At 36.9% G+C, this 9,971-nt stretch overlaps 1 pseudogene; it reads right to left on the reverse strand.

Moving 5' to 3' along the window:
• Nucleotides 1-2,618: 2,618 nt before the first annotated feature.
• Nucleotides 2,619-2,938, reverse strand: LOC101589570 (annotated as a pseudogene).
• Between the last annotated feature and the right edge of the window lie 7,033 nt (nucleotides 2,939-9,971).

Raw genomic sequence — 9,971 nt, forward strand, 5'->3', positions numbered from 1 at the left:
GTGGCACTAGTGGTAGTGAGTTTAAAAGTGATTTCACGCCAACATTTGTCAGAGCCCGGTCACATATTATACATGGGAAAGAATCAGACTGAAATCATTGCAGGCGTGAACTGAGAAAAAAGTTCTCTAAAATCCTGCTTTATTGGTGGGACTTTCTTATTCCTTCTTATCTTTGGGGTGTAGGATGGCAGCTGCCAGTATGGAAGCCGAGTGCTTTGTGCTCCAGGATCAGCAGTTTGCCCCGTGAGGTTCAATTGTACACCTTGCTTTTCAGTTTATTCATCTTGGAAAAGTTTACAGTAGCATTTACATCATCAGCTTATTGTGGGAACTCATAATGAATGACTATAATAATCCAGGAAAGTTCTATCTCCATGGTGACTATGTGGACATTTACATATTTTCCAAGCACACTGTAAGTTCAAAATAAATCAGAGATCATATTTACTAAAGTGTTTTAGTGGAACTTGGTACATTTGAATCTACACCCACTTTCTTTCCTAAAATTCTTTATTACAAAAGAAAAGGAAAAATAGGAGGAGACTGTTTATTAGAAATACGGAATGTGTCATCTGCCAACTCTCTTAAAAGCATAATACTTCAACCACAAGTGTGGACTATTTATAAAACCATCAGTATATTCTCCAGATTTATATTAATAGCATACAGTGATTCCATGTTGTATTTTATACATTACACTGCATGTGTAGAAAAATTGAGTCTATACAGACATGATGTTTTATGGGAAAAATCCAAGAGTCAGATATTGAGATCTTGGCTAATCATTTTCTATATTTTTTTGAGACAGGCTCTCTCTATCTAGTTAAGACTGGCCTTGAATTTACCATGCAACCCCAGCTGGCCTCAAACTCACAATGATCCTCCTACCTCAACCTTCGCAGTGCTAGGATTACAGGTGTATGCCCCCATGCCTGGCTGTTAATTTTTATTTGTTTATTTATCTCCTTATTCGTTTATACATTCATTAATTCAGATAGCATTAAGTTTGGATACTAACAAAACTGATGAGATTATTTATTCTCTTATTTATTTATTTATTTATTTGAGCCAGGATCTTGCTATGCAGTTTAGTCTGGGCTTCAGTTCACTCTGTAGTCTAGGCTGGTCTCAGACTGGCAATAATCCTCCTGCCTCATCCTCCTGTGTGCTGAGATTACAGATATGTACCACCAGCCCAACCTATGTTTAAAAAACTAATTTCTTCCCTGTTAATGCTTATAACCTTTGATTCAGCAAATAATCTAGGACAGTTTACAATAGTGTATCCTGATATTTATGTTTCTATGTAAAATTCTATGTAAATTTTCTATAACTGTGAAGAAATTTATTCTCTATCAGAGTTCTCTATGAAGGAGGAAAGCCTTGGAGCTCTAAGGCACACTAGGTTAGCAATATGCTCAAAAGACAAAATAAGGAATAGGATATTGACACAAAATCATGGTGCAGGGCTGGGGAGATAGCTTGCTGGTCTAAGCACCTGCCTGGCAAGTGCAAAGACCCAAGTTTGATTCCCAGTACCGCATGCAGTGTTGGCCTTACACCAAGCCATTCACTGAAACTGGGCATGGTGGACCATGCCTGTAATCCCACAGCTGGAGAGGCTGAGACAGGAGGATCACTAAAAGTCCAAGTTGCACAGCAAGACACTATACCTAATACATAAATAAATGATGATTTAAAAAAATTATGGTGCTTGCTAGAGACTTTATTGCAAATAGAAAAATCTTGTATGATTACAGAAGCTCTGTGACAATAGTACTGTCTATTGTCAAACATTTAAAAAGTAGGAGCCATGAATACTTAGTAGACTAACCCTTTAGGGCACATCTTTCTAAGGAAGACTCCCTTTCAGTGATAACTGATTTAAGGAAAACTAGACTAAGCCAAACTATTCCTTATCTGAAAAAGCTCAGGGCTTCACACATCGACAGACAGGATTTATATACCAGGGGCAATCAAAATACGTGCGCATGTTGAAACAAAAATGTTTATTACAGCCAAAGATTTGGTGCCATTAACTCCCCTCAAAAGACACCTCTTTGCTTTGAATTTTCTTCTCCCATTATTCTAGCCTCTTTCTTTCTTTCTTTCTTTCTTTCTTTCTTTCTTTCTTTCTTTCTTTCTTTCTTTCTTTCTTTTCTTTTAAATGTATTTGGTACAGGGTCTCACAATGCAGCTGAGACTCCTGGTGATCCTCCTGTTTGCAGCCTCCCCAGCGCTGGGATTACAGGCATGCACCACCATGCCCATGCTTGGTCTCTGGCTCAGTGTGCCTGGGGGGGGGGCGGAACTGGTGTGGCATGTGGCACTCGGGATGGAACCCTGGTCCCTGCGCTTGCCTAAGTAGGTGCTTCCTGAAGCAGTTCTGAAAACCTGTTTTGTGAGTGTCTTTATGAGGTGTGATTAAAAAATATGGCAAACAGTTTATTCCCATTTTACAATATCCACTGTACAATTTGGATCTTATTTACTCTTTCAGCTTGTAACACTAAGGGAACAACTCTTTTTTTTTTTTTTTGTGGTTACCACTGCATTTATTTTCCTACAGCTAATCTTTCTATAGCTTCAACAAATTTGCCTTAAAGTGAAGCACGAGGTTAGAGCTGGACAACTTGGCCCTTTCTCTTCTTGTCTCCTCCCAGTTCAGAGCGCTTGCATCCCTTATGGCCAACGTTCTCTTCAATCTGCAGTGGGGCTCCACACACTCAAGCCTCAGCACAACCTCATTTGTAGTTTTGGCCTTCTTCCGGAAGATGGGTTTCGACTGTCCACCGTAGCCACTCTGCTGCCGATCGTAGCGCCCCTTTCCTTGGGCATACAGGGAATCCTTGCCCTTCTTATACTGGATCACTTTGTGAGGCTGATGCTTGCCACACTTCTTACAGAAAGTCCTTCGGGTTTTAGGTACATCAACCATCTTGGTGGTAGAGCTATCTTCGCAATGAAAACGAGAAGCCCAGCAACCTAACTTGTCACCTCATGGCGTTCAGGAAAGGCTAAGGGAACAAGTTGATGTTTATACATGTGATTCTGATTTATTTCATATTACTAATTTCTCTTAGTTCATTGAAAAGAAAGGTTTGTGTTTTTATTTGATCAATTCTTCATGCCTGTATCTTGTAATCTGTAATGTACTGGTAATCATTATGTGGTGTATTAACCACTATTACTCTATTATCTTGTTTTGAAATTTTGTATTATTTTTATTGTTTTTTTTCTGTTAAAAATTTTTGAATACTGCTGCAAAGAGCCAAGCAATGGAAAGCAGGTTTGTAACAACATTACAGTGTGTCCTTGTCTTCTTTATTTATCAGATTTGGCACCGAGTTGACTTCTGGCTTCTCCCCAGAATCAAACTTATCATGAAAGGTAGGCATTTTGAATCAACCATTCAAGACATCAGCACAGATATGCAGCTCAACTAAAAATACTCATGAAAGAGAACTCCCAGAACTGCTTCAGACTGTGGCCAGAACAGCAGGAAAAGTATTTAAAGTGAGGAGGGATTATTCACAGTGTGCATTTTAGTGCATTAAATTGAAAAATGAAACATTTACTGTATCTTTTGACTCCAAGGTGGTTAAGATTAAGTTTGTTGTCTTGGCTTTACTTTTGGTGATAAAATAGCTATATGTAGTTTAGGGCCAGCCAAATAGCTCAGAGAATTAAAGTGCCTACAAGCAGGTACAGGGTCTGGGTTCAATCCCCAGGCCTGTTGTGCTGGCCCCTGAGAAAGCAATTGAGACAGTGCGTGGTGGCATGTGCCTGTAATTCCAGCTCTTGGGAGGCTGTAAACAGGAGGATCACTATGAATGGGATCTAGTAGTGAGACCCTGAACACCGTGTAGACCCTTCCCTAAAAATAAAAATAAAAAAATAAAAAAAGCTATATGTAGTTTAGTTTGATGTCCTGTTTCTCTAGTTGTTTAAGTAGAAAGGCATGCCTCTGCTTTTCTATAGTTCCAACCAACATATTAGAATATGAGTTTTGATAACGTAGGTGAGCTTACTTTGAGTCACTTACCCATCCTGGGAGTCAGACTAGTTGTAGTTTTATCAGAACCGCATCAGAGCTGAGGTAGAAGAAAAGGGAAACCAGATGTTAGTTACTGCAAGGAGAGACTTCAGTACAGAAATCCACTACATGGCTTTTAGCGATGTGTAGCATCTTAGTGCACATGTCTGTCTTCTACTTCATGTCGCAGCTGAAGATTTCACTTCTGACTTTCTCCTTCTTGTCCTTATGTAGATTTTCTGTATTTTATATTTGGGTTTTCTTATTAGTCTCTTTATAAGATAAGGCTGTGGTTTACAACCAGAGATTTTCAGGACTTTGGAATCCTTAAGTGAAGAAATGCTTTCTTTTATTGCAGAAACAGTGCTCTGTAGCATTTGGACATATGGCTGGCCTTGGCATGAAAACTCATATTGTTTCATCATCAGAATCCTTTGATACTGATATAAAATTAACTTTTATGTATTTTGTGTGTGTCCTTTTCACAAGGAATCTTTAATACTGGGTGTCATCTCATGAAACTATATAAACTATATTAGAGATTATTTTATATTGGAATATTCAACTTTCCACTCAAATGGATGCTTGTACTTAACTTAAAGGATTTCTGAGTGTTCAAAGATGGTCAACATCTTCCAGAATGGAACTGGTGTATGAAAGGTTCATAACAATGAGAACTGGATGAAGTCTTTAAATATAGCTTTCCACGAGGACACAGTATCACTACATCCTATTTAATGAGATATGCAGGCAAGCAATTTACATTTGCATGAGTTTTTGTATTTATAATGACTAAAGTCTTGCTGTAATATTAGTCAAGATTTTAAAAAGCCATAATTTAATTTTAATTTAAAATTAGGGCTGTTGAGATAGCTCAGTGGACTAAGCACCTGCTTTGGCAAGCACAGAGACAAGGGTTTGATCCCTGGTCCAGCATGCTGCTCCAGCCCTGCCCCAGGGCATGTTGAGCTGGAGACTGAGTCCAGGCATGGTGGCACATGCCTGGATTCCCAGTGCTGAGGAGGATGAAAACAGGAGGATTACTACGAGTCTGAGCTGCACAGTGAAACCCTAACCAAATACATAAATGAAAAAAAATTATTGGGGATGAGAGACACTGAACTAGATTTGTTGTATATCAGAAAACCATAAATATGGAAGAAAAACTGAAAATGACTTGAGCAGAATATACTAGGCATGCAAGCAATCACAAATTTTAATATAAATGATGATAATACAGGACAAATGCTTAAACTTTAGATTAAAAATACTAGTGTTTTAGAATGGTTTTGAATTTTATACTTTGAAATAAAATGTAAAGTATCAAAACCATGTATATTATCTGAACTTGAAGAGCTACTAAGGAGTCTAATGAATCTTAGATTCAGGAAGTAGGAACCTCAGAAAGTCTATTCTTTATTAATCAGAAGAGCCATTCCTAGTAAGTGGGGAAGTGGGCATGCATCTTTTTTCTCCCTTCTTTCTCATATAGATTTGGTTCTTAGTTTATTCTCACCCATGTGAAAAAATGGTCTTTAGCTTATATTAATAAAGGTCTCTGCTTTGGAGAAATATGTTAATCTTCTCCACAAATTCTCTCAAAGAAATAAGTCCACAATGGATACAAATCCTAGAAGACTGGTTACAACTTTTGTGAATGAGGATTTGATTCAAAAGATCACAATAACAGCTTCACTAGAAAGCTGTAAATTTCAGAATCTGAATTAATGACTGTGAATCTTGTATTGGATTACTTTACAAGAGCAACTTTTTTTAAAAAATGTATTTCTTACTACACAGCTCGGACTTAAAGTGATTCTCCTGTTTTCAGCCTCTCCAGAGCTGGGATTACAAAAGTGCTCTACCATGCCCAGTCTTGGCTGGCTCAGCAAGTCTAGTGTGCGGTCAGTGTGGCTTGGGGTGCTAGGGATTGAACCCTGGTACCTGCACTTGCCTAAGCAGGTACTTAGTCCACTGAGCAATCAATCCGGCCCTACAAGAGAAACTTTATGATTAGATTTCTTTTACTGGTGTCCACTGTTATGCTCTCCAGGTTTTTCTCCAAATAAATGCATTTTAGGAAGTGACTGCTTAATGCTCATTGCTATAAGAAATAATCATTGGATTTTGTCACCTTATTTGCAGTCCCTATATCTTTTTTTTTTTGAAACTTTTTTTATTTAATTGGTGTTTTCTTTAACATTGTAGCACTGGAGATATTTAGACCATACTGAAATGATGTCTGATGAATTACACATTTTATTATTTTTGCATCTGCAATATAATTACCTTTTTACCATTTTAAATGTGTCAGGCATTACAATAGCTACTTTAGCCTTCACAACAAGCCCTATAGCAGTGATCACAAATCTTTTAGAGCCTTCAGCGATACAAATAATCAACTACAACATGCATGCCATAGTTTTGTCAGCACTGTCCCAGAGGCAAATATTTCTATCATCATTCTGAGAATAGAATCTGTAAATCATATTGCTAAGTGAGAGAAGCCTATCTGAAAAGCCTACATAGGTAGCGTATAACATCTCTGATGTGCAGTATTAAATGATTTCAACTCAGTGATATTGGAGGAAGACAAAACTGTAAAGACAGCAGTGGTCAGTGGTTGCCAGGTGGCTGGGGGATGCTGGGAGTGATGGATGAGTGCAGCACAGTAGGTGTGCATTCTACACCTTTCTGAAAATCATAGAGTGTACCACACAAAGAGTGAAACTTCTAGGGCTTTGAATGGCCCACTGCAGCAATGTGTCATTGGTTAGTTACCCCTGGATTAGAAAATAGAGGCTTGGATTCTTCTTGTTTTGGTCTTTTTGAGAAAGGGTCTCACTATGCAGCTCAGACTGGCCTTGATCTCACTTTGTAGGACAGGCTGATCTTCAACTTGCAATGATTCTCCTTCCTGAACCTCCCAAGCACTGCAATTACAGGCATGTGCTACCACACCCAGCTGAGACTTGGGTTTAAGTGATAGTCATGACACTTAGGTGATACATTTTGGAGTCAAGATTCAAAATCAGATACACATATTTTTCTTGATTGAAAAAGTGCCTGCACAGGGTAATTTTTCTTTCTTTCTTTCTTTCTTTCTTTCTTTCTTTCTTTCTTTCTTTCTTTCTTTCTTGCTTGCTTGCTTGCTTGCTTGCTTGCTTTTTTTGTGGAACCGGGGGATTGAATTCAGGCCCTTGCACTTTCCAGGGAAGCACGTATTCCACTGAGCCATCTTCTTGGCCCACAGGGTAAAATTTAAAAAGTACAGAAATGTACAAAATAAAAGGTTAAAATCTGTTTTCTACTTACCTGTGTCTGGCTAAAGGTTTTATCAAAATGCTTGACTTATAAAAAATATTTCAAATTTACATATGGTAGAATTCTTTTTGGTGGACTGTGAGAGTACATTTTAATCTCTATTTTATTATTAAGGTTTTAAAAATTCAGCAAACTTGATTATTTACAGCAGTTTTAAGTTCATAGAAAATTCATCAGAACATCCAGAATTCCCATACACTTCTTCCCTCCCTCTGTTTCCATCCCTGTTGGTCACACACTGTGTATGTTTGTATGCTACACTTGATGAGCTCAGACTGATACATTATTAATAAAAATCCATTCTTCATTAGATAAGTTTACTCTTTGTGTTGTACACTGCATGGTATTCAGAAATGTACAGTGATGCACACCTACTGTCCTATGTTTATCTCTTGCTCCTATTTTCTCCTAAGCACCTGGCAACCACTAACCACTGCTGTCTTTACAGTTTTGTCTTTCTACAACATCGTGTTGAAATCATTTAGTACCACCCAGCAGAGATGTTGTATGTTAGTGACATCCAGGATAACACTTATGTAGGCTTTTCAGATACACTTTTTTCACTTAGCAACATGAGTTAAGATCTGTTAACATCTTAACATCTCTTTGTGTGGCTTTTAAGAGGTAATTAGTCCAGGAGAGCTCTGCCTCCAGAAATAGGATCTGTGCTTTCATAACTCATTCTTGCCTTCCACCACGTGAGGACATCACAAGAAGGCACTATCTCTGGATAAGACAAAGAACTTTTGCTAGACATCAAATCCTTTGTGCCTTTGATTTCGCACTTCCCAGCTTCCAGCAGTGTAAAAAAAATTCTGCTTATAAATAGCCTAAGACCTATTTTGTGATAGGATCCCAAATGGACTTAGACATGTTCTGTTTTAATTTTTTGAAAGTGCTTACACACTCAACAAGAATATTGAGAAAAAAATAACATCTCTTTGTAGCTTGATAGCAAGTTTCTTTTGTGATGGATAGTATTTCATTGTATGGACATACTTAGTTTGCCTATGCATTCAACAGTTGAAAGACATCTTGGTTGTTTGCAAATTTTAGCTGCTATGAATAAAGTTAATAGAACCATTGTGTAGCATTTTGTGTACATTTAAGTTTTCAACTATTTTGGTAAATACCCAGAATGATGATTGCTGAAATATACTGGTATAGAGCACATTTAGTTTTCTCTTTCTTTTTTATTTTTTAAAGAGAGTACATAATACTATTAAAACAGAAAAATTGGGCCAGGGAGATAGCTCAGAAGTATAAGCACTTGCCAGGCAAGTGCAGGGTCCTGAGTTCAATTCCCTGTACCACAAAAACAAAAACAAAACAAAACAAAAAACTGAAAAATTGCAAGTGATACAGAATTTCACTTAAGAAAGTAACATGAATTTCATGGTATTTATTATAATACACTGTTGTCTTCCAACCAGTTATTCATATAACCAGATACATGCATGTAAAAGTGGAAAAAGGAAGGAAAAAAAAGAAGTGCATAAGAAATTAAGACAAAAAGTATATGCATAGATATATCTCTTTTTCCCACTCCCTCTCCTGTCCTTCTCAGCTCAGTAACTCTCTATTTTTGAGTAAGTTTATTTCCCTTTTGCATTATCTATTGTACCCTTCAGATTCCATTTTTTTTTCAGGTCTTCATACTAAGGAGATAATATGATGTTTTCACATGTGGGTGTGATTTATTTCATGTAAGAGTATGTTCTCCAGTTGCATTCATTTACTGACAAGAGTCTCAAATTTATCCTGTTTTTATAGCTGAATAATACTTCCTTGTGTAAAAATACTACATCTTCTTTATCCATTCTTCAGTTTTTCTATTTTTTTTTGTTTTGTTTTTGTGGTACAGGGTTATTTCCAGGATTTAACTATGACACATAGCACTGCTACAAACATGGGTGCACATATATCACTGTGGGATTTTCATTTCTTCGGGAAAAATTGCCAGAAGAATAGCTGGCTTGAATGGGATCTCCAATCCTAGCTTTTTAAGGAATCTTCACATTGATTTCCATAGTGGTTGTACCTGTCTGTACTTCCATCAACAGTGCAGAAGAGTTCTTTTTGTTTTCCCACACCCCTGCAGCATTTGTTATTAGCTGATTTTGTGATGTTAGCCATTTTTTCTGGGGTAAGATGGAATCTTAGTGTTGTTTTAATTTGCATTACTTCAATGAACAATGATGTTGAAGATTTTAAAAATATTTTTGTTTGCCATTTGTATTTTTTCCTCTGAGAAGTGTATATTAATCTCAGATGCCCAATTTTGGATTGGGTATTTGAATTTGGGGGCCTGACTTTTAAAAAAATTCTTTATATGTTCTAGATAGAAGATCTTTATCAGAGGTACAGTTAGCTATAATTTTTTCTCAGTTTGTTGGTTTTCATTTTACTCTGTTAGAGATTTGCTTTGAAATGTAGAAACTTTTCAGAGAGATGAGATCCCAGTTGTTAATTATTTGAAGTATTTCCCATGCAATTTATTATTTTTTTCATGAAGTCTTTACCAATGTCTATGTCTTTAAGATTTCTACTTACATTTTCCTCCAGAGTAGTTAGTGTTTCTCTTTTAATATTTTATTTTTATTTTTATTTT

The sequence above is a fragment of the Octodon degus genome, unplaced genomic scaffold (genome assembly GCF_000260255.1).
Source record: "Octodon degus isolate 3935 unplaced genomic scaffold, OctDeg1.0 scaffold00091, whole genome shotgun sequence".
NCBI classification, from domain to species: domain Eukaryota; kingdom Metazoa; phylum Chordata; class Mammalia; order Rodentia; family Octodontidae; genus Octodon; species Octodon degus.